The sequence below is a fragment of the Chelonia mydas genome, chromosome 2 (assembly GCF_015237465.2).
Source record: "Chelonia mydas isolate rCheMyd1 chromosome 2, rCheMyd1.pri.v2, whole genome shotgun sequence".
Lineage (NCBI taxonomy): Eukaryota > Metazoa > Chordata > Testudines > Cheloniidae > Chelonia > Chelonia mydas.
In genome coordinates this window covers 48,564,155-48,583,705 of record NC_057850.1, presented here as the reverse complement: position 1 = coordinate 48,583,705, position 19,551 = coordinate 48,564,155, and the positions used below count along the sequence as shown (strand labels likewise).

Here is a 19,551-nt window from a genome sequence, read left to right as displayed (position 1 = left end):
GTTACCCAGAAGCCAACAACACAGTTCCTTTAAAGCAACCCAGCCTCAGACCTCCACCCAGACACCCAAGTCAAATATGATGAGGATAATGAAAATGAAAATCTTATCATATAATAAAGTTCTACCAATCCCAAAGGATGGACATATTACCTCCCAGGTTAATAAATATTTCAGATCTTACCCAAATACTCGCTTACAGCCAATTCTTATTAACTAAACTAAAATGTATTGATAAAGAAAAGAAAGTATTGGTTAAAAGATCAGCATACATACAGAAATGAGTACAGGTCTGAGATCAGTTTCATAGTAGAGATAGTGAGCTTTGCAGTTGCAAAGAGTTCTTTCAGAATGAGTCCATAGGTTATAGTCCAATGTTCATATTGAGGGTGATCCAGATGGGACTGGAGATCTCAGTCTTACGACTCAAGCTTCCCTAGATAAAGCATCAAGCAGATCTGAGATAAAAAGGATCAGGACCCAAGACACCTTTATACAATTCCAGGTCTTTTCTTGACAGCTCGGAGTCCTTAGGCGAACAGTAGGCAATCATGGAGACTTTGAAGTTGACCTGTTTCCTAAGTATCACCGGTAATTAGCTACAGGGATTAACATAAAGCAATTGCCTGTTTTCCACCATTCACAAGTGATTTGCTATACATTTCAAAGAGAGATGAATACAGTGATGTTACTATTTTTACATTTCGTTTAAATGTCAAGATCTCCTTTTGATTTCTGAATTAACAGAATACAGCATAGACAGGAACTCTTTGGTTACATTGTTAACCTCTAAAAATATATACGTAAACACAAAAAACCACAAACATTATCTAATAATATGTCTCTAGAGGTTGTATTTGGATTATTTATCTTGCAGGATGCTTAACCCTTTCTGGCCATGTGTCACAGTAAGGCACTGGACTTGCAGTCAGGAGATCTGGGTCAATACCCAGTTCAGCTACACAGAATCATAGAATATCAGGGTTGGAAGGGACCTCAGGAGGTCATCTAGTCCAACCCCCTGCTCAAAGCAGGACCAATCCCCAATTTTTGCCCCAGATCCCTAAATGGCCCCCTCAAGGATTGAACTCACAACCCTGGGTTTAGCAGGCCAATGGTCAAACCACTGAGCTATCCCTCCCCCATTTTTTTTTGAAGCCCTGTACAATTACATTATTTAAAAGATTCTAGAGAATTTGACAGTCACCAGAAACTGCTTTTGGACAGATTTACAGGTCTTCAATAGGTTTGTGTGGCCAGTATGGATACTTTTCCTTGTCCAATTTGGTTTCAGAGAAGACCTCATTCAAGTCCTCAAATGTCATCTGATCAAATGGAATCATGGTTCTGAACTTCTCAAGCTGTTTCTCATACTGGACAATACGGGATTTAGAGACCTGCACATATTCAGCAGCGCTACACACTAAAATAAATACACACACTACACACTAAAATAAAGGGCCATGCTCTATATATCACATGTTCTATGAATATGCACAGCTGAGAACATGCAAACCCAGTTGTAATTTCTCATTATTATTTGGATCACTTTTGCAGGGGCTTATATGTATCTTCTTTATAATAAGCAATGGCAGCTATATAACCAGGAACAAAACCACTCAGGGATGGTGGGCTCATTTGCATCCATTGTTTATTCCTTTTTCTTAAGGAAAGCTGGCATGCTCAAGTTGACAGTGACCATGAAGTGATGATTGAGGTAGGCAGAAGTATGCAGGGCTGCACCTATTTTAGCTACTTATTGTATGTTCCCAAATTTTATCTCAGCTCTTTCCAAAAAAGTTAAGACCTTTGTCTGCAACCTCTTATTCAAGATGTTTAAACCAGATGAAATTTATCATACTGTGTGATATAAGCGTAAATGGGACTTTCCAAAGCCATCAGCACTGACCTAAATCTGCTCTCACTGAAGTCAGTTTTGTTGATGACTTCAGTGAGAGCAGAGTTATGCTCATATTGGGAACTTCTGAAAATGTCACTCTCAGAATTCTTCATCAGAAAACAACAACCGCTACTTTTGCCACCGACGAGTAATTGCTAATGAAACAACAGCACAAATATTTCTATTCACAGGATTATATAGAGAGAGTTTGGTAAAGCAGCAGTATGGCCTATTAAAGAAAAGGATTATAATTTTATGTCACAACAGAATATAAGTGTGGGCATTGAGCTTTTAAGATTCACGCTAATAATACTATGGCTGTCAGTCCAGAATAAATATATTTAGCATTTAGCAATATCCAAGAACACACTTAAGAGTATAAAATGTTTCCTGACGTTAAAATGTTGCCAAACAGGGATCTATACATTAACTGTCCACACATTAGGAGGAAACATGCTGTTCTGACATTGTCAGAGTTTTATCCCCTTATATTTAATGGGACTACTCAGTCCTAAAACTTAAAACTGACTGTAATAAATACAAACATTATAAAAACAGACAATCTTTTTTTTTAACTAAAAACATATTTTAAAATAATAGAACTTGAAGGCTTTAAAACTTTTCTTTTCCGTAAAAATGACAGACATGAAATTAGCAGTTGATTCAGTGTGTCCAAAAGATTAATGTTTCCAGGTGAGCTCAGGGAACTGTTTCATTTGGTCAGCCACTGGGAGGTTTTCATTGCACTGCAGAAAATCTGACAGTTCTGAAAGCTGCAGGTGGAAGTTCCAGATAAGATTTATGTCACCACTGGTCCCTTTAAAAATGATGATAAATAACAGTTTTCAGAAAGAAAATTTCCATGGTTTATGAATGTTTTATTTGCTGTATATTCAAGCAATTCATTCCTACATCAATTTCAATAATATTAATTTAACTCCAGGTTTAGAGATTGGTGTATAGGACATCTCTAATTCAAGATTTCTCAGTGTTTGCGTTATAAATCTGTATTTTCAGATGATTAGGAGTCAGTAGTAAAAATTAGTTCCAGGATTTGGCAAAAATGGTTCCAGTCTATGATTACACACACACATACACACACACACACACATTCTTATATATAGTGTGTGAATTTTATATATACTGTGTGTATATTTTATATATATTACATACAGAAAAGTGTGTATGTGTGTGCGCATATATATAAAAATAAATAAAATATTTAATTTTAAAACAACAACAAAACACATTTTTGCCACGGCCCGGAATTAATTTTTACTTCTGACTCCTAATCTTTTGAAAATACAGATTTATACTACAAACACTGAGCAATCTTGAATTAACGATGTCCTAAACACCAGCCTACTAAACCTGGAGTTAAATTAATTAAAACCTATGCACATTATACACTTTTCCCCCCAGAAGTGTATAGTACTTTTGTTTTAAATTACAAGACAACCATATAGAAAGGGTTTGCAGGGTTGATGATTTTTTACATTTGTTTATTAAAACTGCTTTGATTTTTTTTTAATTAAATTTGACAAACTATATTTATGGTCTCAATTTTTCTAATATATTTGATTTTTAAATTGAGTTTAAATCAGGTTTAAAACAGTTAGTTTATTTTATAAACTGATTTTTGCATAACATTTGCTATTTTAGATTCAAAATACTGCTAATAACACAGAATACACTTCAAGCTGCTCAACAGAGAACTTGTGAAGAATAGGTTATAAAGTGCACATGAAGAATCTCTGCACACAAGGTGAAACCTGAATCTTTTGAAGTCAGTATCCAGAGTTCACTTGACTTCAGTGGGAGTAGAATGAGAGGGAATAAGAAGCAAAGTGAGATGCGTTGTTTATATAGATAATCGGAATATCTAGAGTTATGTTAGTTGATGCTAACAAAATGATTATTGGAAAAAAGATAAAAACTCATGCTTCGGGGATTACCACAATCATTAACTATTAATTATTAGGATGAGATCTTCATAGGGGAATATTTTCCGACATCTATCTATTGTAGGGCTCTTGCATCTTCCTCTGAAGTATCTGATGCTGGATACTGGACTAGATGGACCACAAATCTGAGCCAGTCTGGCAATTCTTATGTTCCTACCATCATCCATTTACACCTTCCTCTGGGGAAACACAAATTATGTTTATTGCTAAACAGAACAGACCCACTCTGTGTCATTTATTCTGAAGCTTGCCTGTACTTTCAGTGTACTGTAGCTCCTGCTTGTAGCAAGCTGCATAGTTATGGTTTAGGTATCAGTATGAATTGAATCCACTCAGGGAAGTGTGTGCATTGGAAGTGAGAGAGAATTAGTAACTGGCAATTAACGTAACTGTTAATTGTACTGAAATTTGGCATGTTGTTTATTTGAAAATTAGCTCCTGAATAATGCTGTCTCCCTTGTGTCATTCTTTGGCGGAATTATGCCTCCCTGTGCTGTCATTTTGTTCAACCTTGAAGTGTTCAAGAAAATGGCAAACAGGTCAGTGAATGCCATGGGATACTCTGAAATACTTAAATATGCTAGAGAAAATGGGTATTTTAAAATTTTATGTAAAAAATATGGGCCCCTCTAATACTGTGACAGTGCTTCATAAATATTTTACAGCAATCACATTACAGATAAAATTTCCACAGCAGCTACCATATTGTATCTGGAATAGTGTAATATTTCCATATACTTGAAATAGGAAATAATTCCTGGATCTCATATAGCATTGTATGGCAAATATTATTATATACTTTAATATGTATACACTATTATAGTATCACTGTCCATTGTGTGTGCTTACTTGATATATACATATACATATATAATCTAAAATTGATATATCTACGATATGATGATAACAAGCAAAGGGAAGTGATACAGGAAGGAGTAAGATGGGTTACATTACAAGATGAAGTGAGCTGTAGCTCACAAAGGCTTATGCTCAAATAAATTTGTTAGTCTCTAAGGTGCCACAAGTACTCCTTTTCTTATTACAAGAAGGGAAATAACATTAATCCTATGTGTGGTGAATAAATATTACACATTCTGGTTTTTCTTATTTTAATTTTTTTTAAAGGAAATAAGGTGGGATCAAAATGGAGGAGTAGCTCACTCTAGGCAATGGTGGATAACTAGAACATAAGAACCAGGCAAAATAAGTGATTTTCAAGGAGGAATTTGATAGCTGAGAGTGAGAATGATTGATCCAAAATAAGAGCAATCTGGCTGAGAATAATGGTCTTGTGGTTAAGACACTAGAATAGGGATCTGGGTTCAGTTCCCTGCCGCAGGCTTCCTGCATGATCAATGCACTGTAGTCCTTGGTTTCCCGTCTACAAAATCAGGATGACAATTCCTTTGTCTCTATTGGCTGTCCAGTTAAGCAGGAAGCTCCTAGAGGCAGGGATTCTCTTACTAGGTGTTTGTACAGCATCAAGAACAATAGGACCACAACTGAATGTGCCATCCATAAGTGCTACTGAAATACAAATTATTTGTTGAAAATTGGGAAAACAATTTTGTGAAAGCAATTGAAGTCATTTCTGTTATGCAGGGTTCAAAACAGACCCTTTTTGTTTGTTTGTCTTTTGTTTTATGAAATGATCTGAGACTTTTTAAATCAAAAACCTAGTTTTCAGTAAGATAGTACAGAAAATGAAAAATTTCAATAATGTTGGAAATTTAGATTACAATTTTGATTGAAATATCAATTTCAAATGTCACAGGAACAGTTTGCAAAAAAATGGGAAAGGCAAGAATGTCAACAGGGTTTTTTTTGCAACTTGTGTTGTGAAGAACTTTTTGCATGAATAATGTTGACTATCTTTAATAATAACAAGAAATGCCAGGCCAGATGCGTGGGACAGCATGAAGCAAGGAAACCCTAAGACTCCACAGAACCCCCTTGCATCAAGTCTCAGAACTGGAGCTTGGCATGGAGAGTTAAGCCTCACAGAATATGGAGTTAAAGGACATGATGTGGGGCAGACAAGCCATCTAGATCAGTGTTGAAAAGAGAGAAAAATATTTTGGAAGAATAGGAAAAAATGGCTGAAGTTCGTAGCCATGTTGTTTAAAATGTGTCATAGATTCATAGATATTAAGGTCAGAAGGGACCATTATGATCATCCAGTCTGACCTCTTGCACAATGCAGGCCACAGAATCTGACCCACCCACTCCTGCGATAAACCTCTCACCTATGTCTGAGCTATTGAAGTCCTCAAATTATGGTTTAAAGACTTCAAGGTGCAGAGAATCCTCCAGCAAGTGACCCATGCCCCATGCTACAGAGGAAGGCGAAAAAACCCCAGGGCCTCTTCCAATCTGCCCTGGAGGAAAATTCCTTCCCGACCCCAGATATGGTGATCAGCTGAACCCTGAGCATATGGACAAGATTCACCAGCCAGATACCCAGGAAAGAATTCTCTGTAGTAACTCAGATCCCACCTCATCTAACATCCCATCACAGGCCATTGGGCCTATTTACCATGAATAGTTAAAGATCAATTAATTGCCAGAATCATGTTATCCCATCATACCATCTCCTTCATAAACTTATCGAGTTTAATCTTGAAGCCGGGTAGGTCTTTTGCCCCCACTGCTTCGCTTGGAAGGCTATTCCAGAACTTCACTCCTCTGATGGTTAGAAACCTTAGTCTATTTTCAAGTCTAAACTTCCCGATGGCCAGTTTATATCCATTTGTTCTTGTGTCCACATTGGTACGGAACTTAAATCATTCCTCTCCCTCTCTGGTATTTATCCCTCTGATATATTTATAGAGAGCAATCATATCTCCCCTCAACCTTCTTTTGGTTAGGCTAAACAAGCCAAGCTCTTTGAGTCTCCCTTCATAAGACAGGTTTTCCATTCCTTGGATCATCCTAGTAGCCCTTCTCTATACCTGTTCCAGTTTGAATACATCCCTTCTTAAACATGGGTGACCAGAACTGCACACAGTATTCCAGGTGAGGTCTCACCAGTGCCTTGTATAACGGTACTAACACCTCCTTATCTCTACTGGAAATACCCCACCTGATGCGTCGCAAGACCGCATTAGCTTTTTTCACAGCCATATCACATTGGCTGCTCATAGTCATCCTGTGGTCAACCAATATGCCAGGGTTCTTCTCCTCCTCCGTTACTTCTAATTGATGCATTCCCAGCTTATAACTAAAATTCTTGTTGTTAATCCCTAAATGCATCCCTAAACCCTTATGTTAATCCCTAAACCCTTACACTTCTCACTATTAAATTTCGTCCTATTACTATCACTCCAGTTTACAAGGTCATCCAGATCCTCCTGTATGATATCCCGGTCCTTCTCTAAATTGGCAATACCTCCCAGCTTTGTATCATTCGCAAACTTTATTAGCCCAGTCCCACTTTTTGTGCCAAAGTCAGTAATAAAAAGATTAAATAAGATTGGTCCCAAAAATGATCCCTGAGGAACTCCACTAGTAACCTCCTTCCAGCCTGACAGTTCACCTTTCAGTATGACCCGCTGTAGTCTCCTCTTTAACCAATTCCTTATCCACCTTTCAATTTTCATATTGATCCCCATCTTTTCCAATTTAACTAATAATTCCCCATGCGGCACCGTATCAAACGCCTTACTGAAATCTAGGTAAATTAGATCCACTGCGTTTCCTTTGTCTAAAAAATCTGTTACTTTCTCAAAGAAGGAGATCAGGTTGGTTTGGCACGATCTACCTTTTGTAAAACCATGTTATATTTTGTCCCATTTACCATTGACCTCAATGTCCTTAACTACTTTCTCCTTCAATATTTTTTCCAAGACCTTGCATACTACAGATGTCAAACTAACAGGCCTGTAGTTACCCGGATCACTCTTTTTTCCCTTTCTTAAAAATAGGAACTATGCTGCAATTCTCCAGTCATACGGTACAACCCCTGAGTTTACAGATTCATTAAAAATTCTTGCTACTGGGCTTGCAATTTCATGTGCCAATTCCTTTAATATTCTTGGATGAAGATTATCTGGGCTCCCCAATTTAGTCCCATTAAGCTGTTCGAGTTTCGCTTCTACCTCAGATATGGTAATATCTACCTCCATATCCTCATTCACATTTGTCATGCTACCATTATCCCTAAGATCCTCATTAGCCTTATTAAAGACTGAGGCAAAGTATTTGTTTAGATATTGGGCCATGCCTAGATTATCCTTAACCTCCACTCCATCCTCAGTGTTTAGCAGTCCCACTTCTTCTTTCTTTGTTTTCTTCTTATTTATTACGGCTATACAACCTTTTACTATTGGTTTTAATTCCCTTTGCAAGGTCCAACTCTACTTGACTTTTAGCCTGTCTCACTTTATCCCTACATGTTCTGGCCTCAATAAGGTAGCTTTCCTTGCTGATCCCTCCCATCTTCCACTCCCTCTATGCTTTCTGCTTTTTCTTAATCACCTCTCTGAGGTGCTTGCTCATGCAGCTTGGTCTACAACTCCCATCTATGAATTTTTTCCCCTTTCTTGGGATGCAGGCTTCCGATAGCTTCTGCAGCTTTGACTTAAAATAATCCCAGGCCTCCTCTGCCTTTAGATCCATAAATTGTTCAGTCCAATCCACTTCCCTAACTAATTTCCTTAATTTTTGAAAGTCAGGCCTTTTGAAATCAAAAACCCTAGTCGCAGGTTTATTTTTATTTATCCTTCCATTCAGTTTGAACTGAATTAGCTCATGATCACTTGAACCAAGGTTGTCCCCTACCACCATTTCTTCTGTGAGGCCCTCACTACTCACCAAAACCAAATCTAAAATGGTATTCCCCTCTAGTCGGTTCAGCAACTACTTGATGAAGGAATCCATCAGCTATCGCATCTAGGAAAATCTGAGCCCTATTATTATTACTAGCACTCGTCCTCCAGTCTATATCTGGGAAGTTAAAGTCTCCCATGATCACGCAGTTTCCATTAGTATTTACTTCATTAAAAACATTAAAGAGGGCTTTATCCATATCCAAATTAGATCCCGGTGGTCTATAGCACACCCCAAACACTATCACAGGGGAGGCTCTAGTAGTTTTCTTCCCCAATGTGATTTTTGCCCAGACAGACTCTGTCTTATCCATTCCATCGCTTCTTATTTCTTTACAGTCTACCTCATCATTGATATACAATGCTACTCCACCACCTTTACCTTTATTTCTGCCTTTCCTAAACAGCACATACCCTTCAATAGCTGTAATCCAGTCATGACTACTATTCCACCATGTTTCTGTTATCCCTATAATATCTAATTTCACTTCCTGCACCAGTAGCTCTAGTTCCTCCATTTTGTTACCTAGGCTCCTCGCACTGGTGTACAAACATCTTAATTTTTGCTGTTTGGCTTTGCTCACATTCTTTACCCAATTAGGCATGGTCATTCTACAGCCAGTATGACCAATTAGACTGGTATCCACACTGCCATTCCTCCTTATGTCCATTCTCCTACCCATGGCTGTGTCCTTTCTTACTTTGTTTTCTTCCCTCTCAATGCTACAATCCGGCTTGGAAATTATCTGGACATCTCCCAACCATTTCCCCCAAATTCCTAGTTTAAAGCTCTCTTAATCTGTTGTGCCAGCCTCCATCCTCGAAGTCTATTTCCTTCCCTACTCAGATGAAGTCCAACCCGAGAGAACTGTCCTCTGTCCATTAATGCCTCCCAGTGGCCATACATCCCAAAGCTCTCCTTATAGCACCACTGCCTGAGTCATCTGTTGATAGTCATAATCTTGTCACACCTTTGTTGCCCTTCTCTAGGAACAGGCAGAATCCCACTGAAGATCACCTGAGCCTCGATTTCCTTAAGCGTCTTCCCCAGCCTGGCATAGTCTCCCTTGATACGTTCCAGCGAGAATCTACCAGTATCATTTGTTCCCACATGAAGGATAATTTTCCGCTCCCTTTAGGATCCTTTTCAACCTCAGGTCTACATCCCGTATCTTAGCACCTGGAAGACAGCACACCCTGCTATTCTCTGGATCAGCTCTGCTTACAGGCCTGTCTATTCTTCTCAGTAAGGAGTCCCCGATCACGTAGACCTGCCTTTTCCTGGTGACGGTGCTATTCTCCAGTCTATCCCCTGTTCCCTCTGGCTGCAAGTTTTTTCCATTCCTATTCTCCCTTGTAATCCTCTTCAATCCATCCTGTATTCTCCTGGGGCTCATATTTGGTGTAGTCTCCATTGACTTTTCCTCTTTTCCTATAGGACTAGCTGCTCTTCTCTTCTTTCTTGCCCTTCCACCTTCAAAGACCACCTGCTGAGCCCCTTCTTCATTTTCCAACTCTGCAAGCCTATTCTTGAGCTCTATTTCTCCTTCACTAACCCATCTTTTCCTCTGCCTGGCTCTCTTAGTCAGATGCTTCCACTGTCCACTTTCCTCACCCAGCAGTCTCCGCTCAGAATTCTTCAGTCCTACTTCCATCTGCAAATCTGAGCTTTTCCCTTCAGCTGCCTCATGTCTTTGCTCCATAATCCACTCAAACCCCCTTCTAAACTCAACCAGACTTTCCACCTGCATCTCCAATCTTTGGATCTTTTCCTCCATCAGCTCTATCAGACGGCATTTCATGCAGACAAAACTCTTACCAGGTACCCCCTCCAGGATCATGTACATACCGCAGCTTCCACATCGAGTCATCTTCATTGTGTCTTCCGCTACATGGGTCACTCCCGCTGCTGCCTCTGTATCTGTCATAGTCTTCCCACCTAAATCCTGTTAATCTGGGAAACACAAACCACACCAAAACACCATCACCCACAGCAAAAACAAACCCCCAACAAGCACCACAAGACAAACTCCCCCTCAAACTCCCCTGTTTACAGCTCTGTTTGCTGGCTCCTGTGCCACTGCCTGGCTGGCTGGCTACCTTTATAGGACCCCTAGTCAAAGAAGCCCTGCCCCCTAATCAGGGCTCAGCTTCTCTCCCAGCACAAAGCCCCTACAAGCCTCTACACATACAAATAATACAAATACAAAACCAAGTACAAATACCTTCTCCTCCAACAGAACATTGGCAGGTCTGAAGGAGTTAATATGAGAGTCTCTTACTGCATCCCAGCTGCAATGTTGAAAGTCACTGCTTCAGGCTAAGTGCAGTGCTGAGGCACTTAAACATCTACTCAACATTAAGATTTACCAGAAGCTTGTGAAAATAACTATCTTTGGTTACTGAAGAGGAACACCAAATAATTTGGTAGCTGCTGCCCTGTAGCAATTATTCTTGATCTGAAACACAGGCGCTCTATCTTCTTTTTGTAAACAGCATCTTTATTGCTGTCAAGAGAAGGCAAAGGAATAAAGGAGTTCACTCAGCTCCTCACTATATGAAAAAGCTGCAAGCTTGGCTTGCATCTTCTGTGAGATAGAAGATAATGCCCACAGCTATTACACAAACTCCTTGTTTAAGACAGACCATGTCACCACTGTTGTGGCACATCACTCACTTGTGGACTGGTGCTACCTCACTAAAACCAACTACATGCTTCCTATTCATAATAGCAGTGTAAAGTAATAATGCAAAGGGTACAATAATATTATGTGACAATCCCCACGTGAACTTTTTTAGGACTGGCTATCCTGACATCCAAGGCAGTTTTGTTGCTCTCCAAAAGGCAAAAATAAATAAATGTCATGTGACATTCCTCCCCCCCCCACCTCTGTTGTCCTTTTAGACTTTATATACATCTATATTTAGGAGTAGGCAGGCTAGGCCCTACACAGATGCATGTGGGATGGAAACCCTGCTCTCTCAGTGATGGAGCAGCTCCAGAATTGCTGCACCAAAGGCTACTCCAGCCCAATTGCAGATCCCTGGGTGACAGATCCATGTAGTAGTGGATCTTCCAGCCCTAGCTTTTCTATGCCCTGGCTTCTACTATCCCTGAGCGCTGCTGTGCAGAGAACTTGGTTGGGCTCATACCATGCCAGGGAGGGACAATTCCAACACATCTTCAAATGCAAAGGCGCCCACTAGAGGGCAGGCGATTATACTTGCCCCATACTGTAGTTTGGCCAGTTGAGGTGCAGCCGTTGGTAACTGTAGAAGTTCTTTACCCTGGACCAAATCGTGTGGAAGGATAAGAGCCTCAAAGGCAATGAACCAGTGCACTTCCCTTTTGGGGTGAGAGGAAGGAGGTCTCCGCCTCTGTACACTGCAGATAATTGTTGCACAGTGGCTATCTGAGCCCCACTACGTGGAGCATTTCAGGAGAGTCACCTAAGACATGGACAGGGAATGTGCTTCTACACAGGTAAAGGGTAGCACAGGGGATATGAAAACTATAGAAGCCCCAAGGCTGCAGTATCTGCCACAAAGCTCTGCTCTTCCTCTGCAACCTAAGTAGAGAATTCCATTTCCCTTCTGCATCCCCAGAGAGCCAACTTGGTGCAAGATCTGTTTTCTAAGTTTGTTTAGAAGGGTCAGGATTTTCTGTAGAACTGAATAAGGTTTTGGGGAGTGTGGGGTGAGGGAAGAGTTTCAAACAACAGCATGCCTGCCACTTTAGTTAATCAATGGTGTTAAGAAGAGATAGTTGAACAAAGCACTTTCTTACACTATTCAAAAAGGCAGCTCTTTCTGGTTGAAGCATTTACAATAGCTGTCATCTTAGTTAGTATAAAGAAAATTTCCAGCTACTTGCATGCAAATGCAGCGGATACATGTGAGCAAATTATTTTTAGCACTATAGGTGAGTAGCATGTAACACACCTTCATTTAATATTTTACGAACAATGTTTATTTGAGTTTGTAATTAATTTTCTGGGAAGTTTCTTCCTTCACAGCTCCAAAAATTTGGTAGCATAGAACAAAGCCTAGACCCACTTATGGCAGTTGGCATTTCCCACAATTTAAAATAACTTAATTGCTTTCTTACTCAAGCCACATAAATGGTTTACTCTTATTACTAAGGGAGACAAGAAGTTGATGATCAAGACATCATTTGATCATTACTTGTTAGGTTCACTCCCTCTGGGGCACCTGGCATTGGCCACTGTCAGTAGACAGGATACTGGGCTGGATGGACCTTTGGTCTGACCCAGTGTGGCCATTCTTATGTTCTTATGATATACTGTCTAAATTTTGTAAGGTAGATAACTACTAAGTATAACATGACTTGGTTACAATTCCCTTTGATATAGTATATGCATTGTTTGAAGTTCCCCACATGTGGCGCATTCTGGTTTTTATGACACATCATTGATTTCAAGAACTGTAATTAAATATTGTTTTGAAGTGGACATGCTGTGCAGATATCATTGTGGAGTTCCACGTATGTTGTGTCTCAATGATTTACATATCAAATTTACTTAGTTTATGTGTAATTTGCTAGCCCTGAAACCTCAGGGATCTGGACAACATTATTAGCAACAAAGATTCCATATTCAAAATTAGTTATCAATTCTGCTGATGGTGCATAAGACAGAAAATAATCTAGGTCCTTGTCTCATAGCTTTATTGGCTCCGCTGTTCTAAGTATACAAAGTAGTAAACAACTATTTTATTCAGAAAAGCAATCAAATATGACTTTGAATACACAGAGATTTTGTTGAGTAATAATGTGCCTTTTTGCATAGTCATTTTTCTAAATATAGTAGTACCTTAATAATATTGTGGTGATAATGTTAAATACTACTGCTACTACTATATACTACATGATGAGTCATAACAATTCAGGAGCCTATGGGCTTGATCATTCCCTCAGAGAAGCAAACATGCATCACTGTGTCTCTTGTCAAATTGCAAATGTATCCGTTAATTTTACAGTGTAAGCAGTGATGTTTATCTGTAGAGACCTGCGTGGATACAAAATGTGTGTCCACATCCGACCCACAATCTGCACACATGGTCCACGGATATCTGCAGATTTCAAGGCCTCTATTCATTTGCATTCCTGAGGGGAGAATCATTAACAGCAGGTACATCTTCATACTGTTGCCAACAGCTTTATTTTACACAAAGTTTATGACTTAATAAATGTAAATGTCTCCTGTGAATCTAATGATGGATGAACCGTGTTATCTCACAAGATTTCTATTTGGTCTAGAAACAGCATGAAATCATCTTTCCTGAGAAATGTTGACAAATTCACTGCTAATCTTAGACAGAACTGGAAGTCAAAGCACACAGAACTGGAAAATAATGGGATGTGAAAAAGCAATGCTAACCTGCTTAGTTATTCATGTGCTGCTGAGCAGTGATGGAAACCATAGAATGCTAGAAATGTAGGCCTGCAAGGGACCTCGAGGTCATGAAGTCCAGCCCCCTGTGCTGATGAAGGACCAAGTAAAATTAGACCATCCCTGACAGATGTTTGTCTAACCTGTTCTTAAAAACTTCCTGTGATGGAGATTCCACAGCATCCCTTGGTAACCTATTGCAAAGCTTAATTACTCTTACAGTTAGAAAGACTTTCCTAATATCTAACCTAACTCTCCCTTGCTGCAAATTAAGACCATTACTTTCCTATCTTCAGTGGACGTGGCAAACAATCACAGTTCTCTTTATAACAGCTCTTAACATATTTGAAGACTGTTATTGGGTCCTCTTTCAGTCTTCTTTTCTGAAGACTTAACATTACCAGTGTTTTTAAACTTTTCCTCATAAGGTCTTGTTTTATAAACCTCTTATCATTTTTGTTGCCCTTCTCTGGATTCTTTCCAGTTTGTCCACATCCTTCCTAAAGTGTGATGCCCAGAACTGGACATAGCATTCCAGCTGAGGCCTCACCCGTGCCAAGGAGAGTGGGACAATAAGTACAACAGTCCTATTAATACAACAAATAATTATATTAGCCTTTTTCACAACTGCATCACATTGTTGACTTATTCAGTTTGTGATCCATTATAACCACCACGTCCTTTTCAGCAGTACTATCACCTAGTCAGTTATTCCCCATTTTGTAGTTGTGCATTTGATTTTTTCTTTCTAAGTGTAGTACTTTGCATTTATCTTTATTGAATTCATCTTGTTGATTTCAGATCAATTCTCCAATTTGTTAAGATCATTTTCAATTATAATCCTATCCTCCAAAGCTTAGTGTCATCTGAAAATGTTATAAACATACTCTCCACTCCATTATCCTAGTCATTAATGAGACTATTGACTAGTACCAGGACTGACCCCTGCAGGACCCCAGTAGATATACCCTCCCAGTTTGACAGCAAGCCATTGATAACTACTATTTGACTGCAGTCTTTCAAGCAGTTGTGCACCCACCTTATAGTAATTTTATTTAGACTACATTTCTCTAATTTGCTTATGAGAATATTATGTGGGACTGTCAAAAGCCTTACTAAAATCAAGATATAACACATTTACTGGTTCCCCCCATCCACTAAGTCAGTTATCCTGTCAACAAAGGAAATTAGCTCGGTTTGGCCTAGTATGTTCATGACAAAGCCATGCTGGCTGTTTGTTGTATCCCTATTATCTTCTACATGCTTACAATTTGATTGTTTAATAATTTGCTTCAGTATTATTTCAGCTGTCAAAGTTAGGCTGACCAGTCCCTGGGTCCTCTCTGTTCCCCTATTTAAAGATAAATACTATGCTTGCCCTTCTCCTGCCTCCCATCCTCCAAGAGTTCTCAAAGATAATTGCTAATGGTTCTGAAGCTGCTTCAGCTAGCTCCTTAAGTACCCTAGGCTGAATTTCACCAGGCCCCGACGACTTGAATTTCCCTAACTTATCTAAGTATACTTAAACCTGTCCTTTCCATATTTTGGCTTGTTTCCTTCCCCCTTGCTGAAATATTGTGTTAAGTATCTGCTCATCTTAACTTTCGTAGTGAAGATTGAAGCAGAACAAGCATTAAACATCTCAACTTTCTTGTTTTCATCAATTACTAGCCCTTCTTCCCCCCTAAGTAGAGAACCTACACTTTCCTTTCTTTTGTTCCTAATGTATTTTAAGAATGTCTTCTTAATGCTTTTTATGTCCCTGGCTAAGTGTAACTCATTTTGTGCCTTAGCTTCTCATTTTGTCCCTACATGTTTCTGCTATTCTATTGTACTCCTCCCCAGCAATTTGTCCACGTTTCCACTTTTTATAGGATTCCCTTTTGATTTTCAGGTCATTGAAGAGCTCCTGATGGAGCTAATGGCCTCTTACTCATCTTCCTATCTTAGCTTCACATCAGGATAGTGTGCAGTTGTGCCTTTAATATTGTATTCTTGAGAAACTGCCAGCTCTCCAGATCTCCTTTTTCTCTTAGTTTTTCTTCCCATGAGACCTTACCTACCATTCTTAGTCTGTTAAAGTCTGCTTTTTTGAAGTTCATTGCCCTTCTGCTGCTCGCACTCTTTCCTTTCCTTAGAATCATGAAATCTGTCACTTCCATTTTAACCCGAATTGCTTTCCACTTCAGATTCACTACCAGTTCCTCCCTGTTAGTCAGAATTGATACTAAAATGGCTGTCCCCCTCAATATTTCCTCCACTTTCTTAAACAAAAAATTGCCCTGATATCTTTCAAGAACTTATTTGAAAATTTGTGTTTTGCTGTTTACTTTTCCAGCAGATGTCTGGGTAGTTAAAATTCCCCATTACTACCAGGCCTTGTGTTTTGGATGTTTCTTTTATATGTTCTACAAATGCCTCATCCACCTCCATTTCCTGATCGGGTGGTCTATAATAGACCCCTAGCATGACATCATCCTTATTTTTTACCTCTTTTATCTTAACCCAGAGTCTTTCAACTGGTCTGCCTTTCACCTCCTTCTGGATTTCAGAACAAGTATATCTGTTCTTGATGTATAATGCAACTTCTCTTCCCCTTTTATCCTGCCTGTCCTGAACAAGTGATATCCCTCAATACCAGTGGTTCTCAACTGTGGTCCACCGCTTCTTCAGGGAAAGCCCCTGACGCGCCGGGCCGGATTGTTTACCTGCTGCATCCGCAGTTTTGGCCGATCACGGCTCCCACTGGCCACGGTTCACTGCTCCAAGTCAATGGGGGCTGCGGGAAAAGCGAGGGCTGAGGGATGTTCTGGCCGTCGAAGGGTCAGTTCTCGGGCCGGTTTTGTTCAATATCTTCATTAATGATCTGGAGGATGGTGTGGATTGCACCCTCAGCAAGTTTGCAGATGACACTAAACTGGGAGGAGAGGTAGATACGCTGGAGGGTAGGGATAGGATACAGAGGGCCCTAGACAAATTAGAGGATTGGGCCAAAAGAAATCTGATGAGATTCAACAAGGACAAGTGCAGAGTCCTGCACTTAGGACGGAAGAATCCCATGCACCGCTACAGACTAGGGGCCGAATGGCTCGGCAGCAGTTCTGCAGAAAAGGACCTAGGGGTTACAGTGGACGAGAAGTTGGATATGAGTCAACAGTGTGCCCTTGTTGCCAAGAAGGCCAATGGCATTTTGGGATGTATAAGTACGGGCATTGCCAGCAGATTGAGGGACGTGATCATTTCCCTCTATTCGACATTGGTGAGGCCTCATCTGGAGTACTGCATCCAGTTTTGGGGCCCACACTACAAGAAGGATGTGGAAAAATTGGAATGAGTCCAGCGGAGAGCAACAAAAATGATTCGGGGACTGGAACACATGACTTATGAGGAGAGGCTGAGGGAACTGGGATTATTTAGTCTGCAGAAGAGAAGAATGAGGGGGGATTTGATAGCTGCTTTCAACTACCTGAAAGGGGGTTCCAAAGAGGATGGATCTAGACTGTTCTCAGTGGTAGCAGATGACAGAACGAGGACTAATAGTCTCAAGTTGCAGTGGAGAGGTTTAGGTTGGATATTAGGAAAAACTTTTTTGCTCGGAGGGTGGTGAAACACTGGAATGTGTTACCTAGGGAGGTGATGGAATCTCCTTCCTTAGAAGTTTTTAAGGTCAGGCTTGACAAAGCCCTGGCTGGGATGATTTAGTAGGGGATTGGTCCTGCTTTGAGCAGGGGGTTGGACTAGATGACCTCCTGAGGTCCCTTCCAACCCTGATATTCTATGATTCTATGATTCTATGCTCTTCCCCTTCTTGACCAGGTGGACCTCATCTCTCCCCATCAGACTCTCTTCCCAGAACAGCATCCCATGGTTGAGGAAGCCAAATCCCTCCCATCGACACTATCTGTGCATCCATGCACTCACCTCCAGGATACATGTCACCCTGCCTGGGCCATTGTCCTCAGCTTGGAGGATGGACAATAACACAACCTTGGCCCCTTACTTCTCCTTCCCTGCTTCCAGAATCCTGTAGTCACTGCTGATCTGCTGAGAGTCATACCTCGGTATCATTAGTGCCCACACGGATGTGAAGCATGGGCCTAGTGGTCAGAGGGATGGATGCTCCTCAGCAACCTTTTTGTAATGTCTCAGCTGCAGGCTTCAGGTAGACAGCACACTTCTCAGGCATCCTGTCAGGTCAGCAGTTTTTTCAGTTGCGGTCTTGTAGACACCAGTCAGTCGATCATATGTGTAATGATGGCATATTTGTATTTCATCGAATTCAAGATGTTTCATAGATTTTACTGTCCCTTGCATGTGACCTGCCCTTACAATTTTCAATAAAAATGTTCTTTTTAAACTGACATTAGCTGAGAATACTAATATATAGATGTGCATATGTATATATATTATTTATTTAGATTGTCAACTCTGTGGGGCAGATAGCATTGTTTTGTTCTGTGTTTGTACAGCACCTAACACAATAGGGTCCTGGTCCATGACTGAGGCTTTTAGGCACTATCTTAATAAAAATAAGAATATGTGACAACAGTTAGTGAATTTCAATTGTCAATTTTCTTTTGAGACACAAGGTGATATCTTTGGTTGGATCATCTTCTGTTTGGTGAGAGAGGCAATCTTTCAAGCTGACACAGAGTTTTTCTTCAGGTCAGGGAAATATACTCAGTGTCACAGCTAAATACAGGGTGGAACAGGTTGTTTAGCATAAGGAGTTAACACACATTTCAAGGGACATTTAAGGCAGACAGTTAAACTGATTGAAAAGAAAACCGATAACAGAAATAATAAATGGAAAAGCCCCATGGATGTGCCTTTTCTTCAAAATATTCCCTGTATTAAAAAGCAATTCTCACTATTGATATTGATACCATAATGCAATTCAGTTTTTCCAGGTAGTGCCTTTAGGGATTTATTTGCACCTGATGGTATCTTAACTGAGTCTGAGCAGCTTTCCTGCTGTGTTTTCTGATAATGTTATTTTTCTGACAGTATTTGGTTAAAACAAAAACATTCATCTGTATTGGATGAATTTGTACAACTTTATGAATGTAGGTCCACAATTAAATCACAAAGATAACACTGCTCTGTACCCAAAGGGTATGGAAAAAAGATCTGAGAATTCTTTAGTGTTCAAAGTGACCTTGGTCAAAATTCTGGAAAAATAAATACATAAACCAATAAAGAAAAGTGGATGATAGACATGAAAAATATATGGAAATTAATGCTGCGACCTTAGATGTTTTTCAAAAGCAGATTATAAACATTGCATTTTTTCCCCAAAATTTGACTGAGTTTTAGGAAGAGATGGTGAAAGTCAGCAAAGTCAATGACCTAAAGCTGTCATATTAAAATAGCATGGAAGGATTTAATTATAGTAAAGGTCATAGGATGAAATTTCCATTCCAATTCTAATACTCAGTTTTCCAGAAGGTAAA

At 39.8% G+C, this 19,551-nt stretch overlaps 1 protein-coding gene and 1 long non-coding RNA gene across 14 annotated transcripts in view; one reads left to right on the top strand and one right to left on the bottom strand.

Annotated features, from left to right (window-relative positions):
• Positions 1 to 19,551, top strand: part of RALYL (RALY RNA binding protein like) — a 577,640-nt gene that overhangs the window by 445,585 nt on the left and 112,504 nt on the right. The gene's annotated exons all lie outside the window — the stretch shown is intronic.
• LOC122464437 lies at positions 1,261 to 18,277 on the bottom strand. Its single transcript, XR_006288456.1, has 3 exons — positions 18,267 to 18,277; positions 11,058 to 11,063; positions 1,261 to 1,394 (listed from the first exon to the last, which is right to left on the bottom strand). It is a non-coding gene; the product is annotated as an uncharacterized LOC122464437 (long non-coding RNA).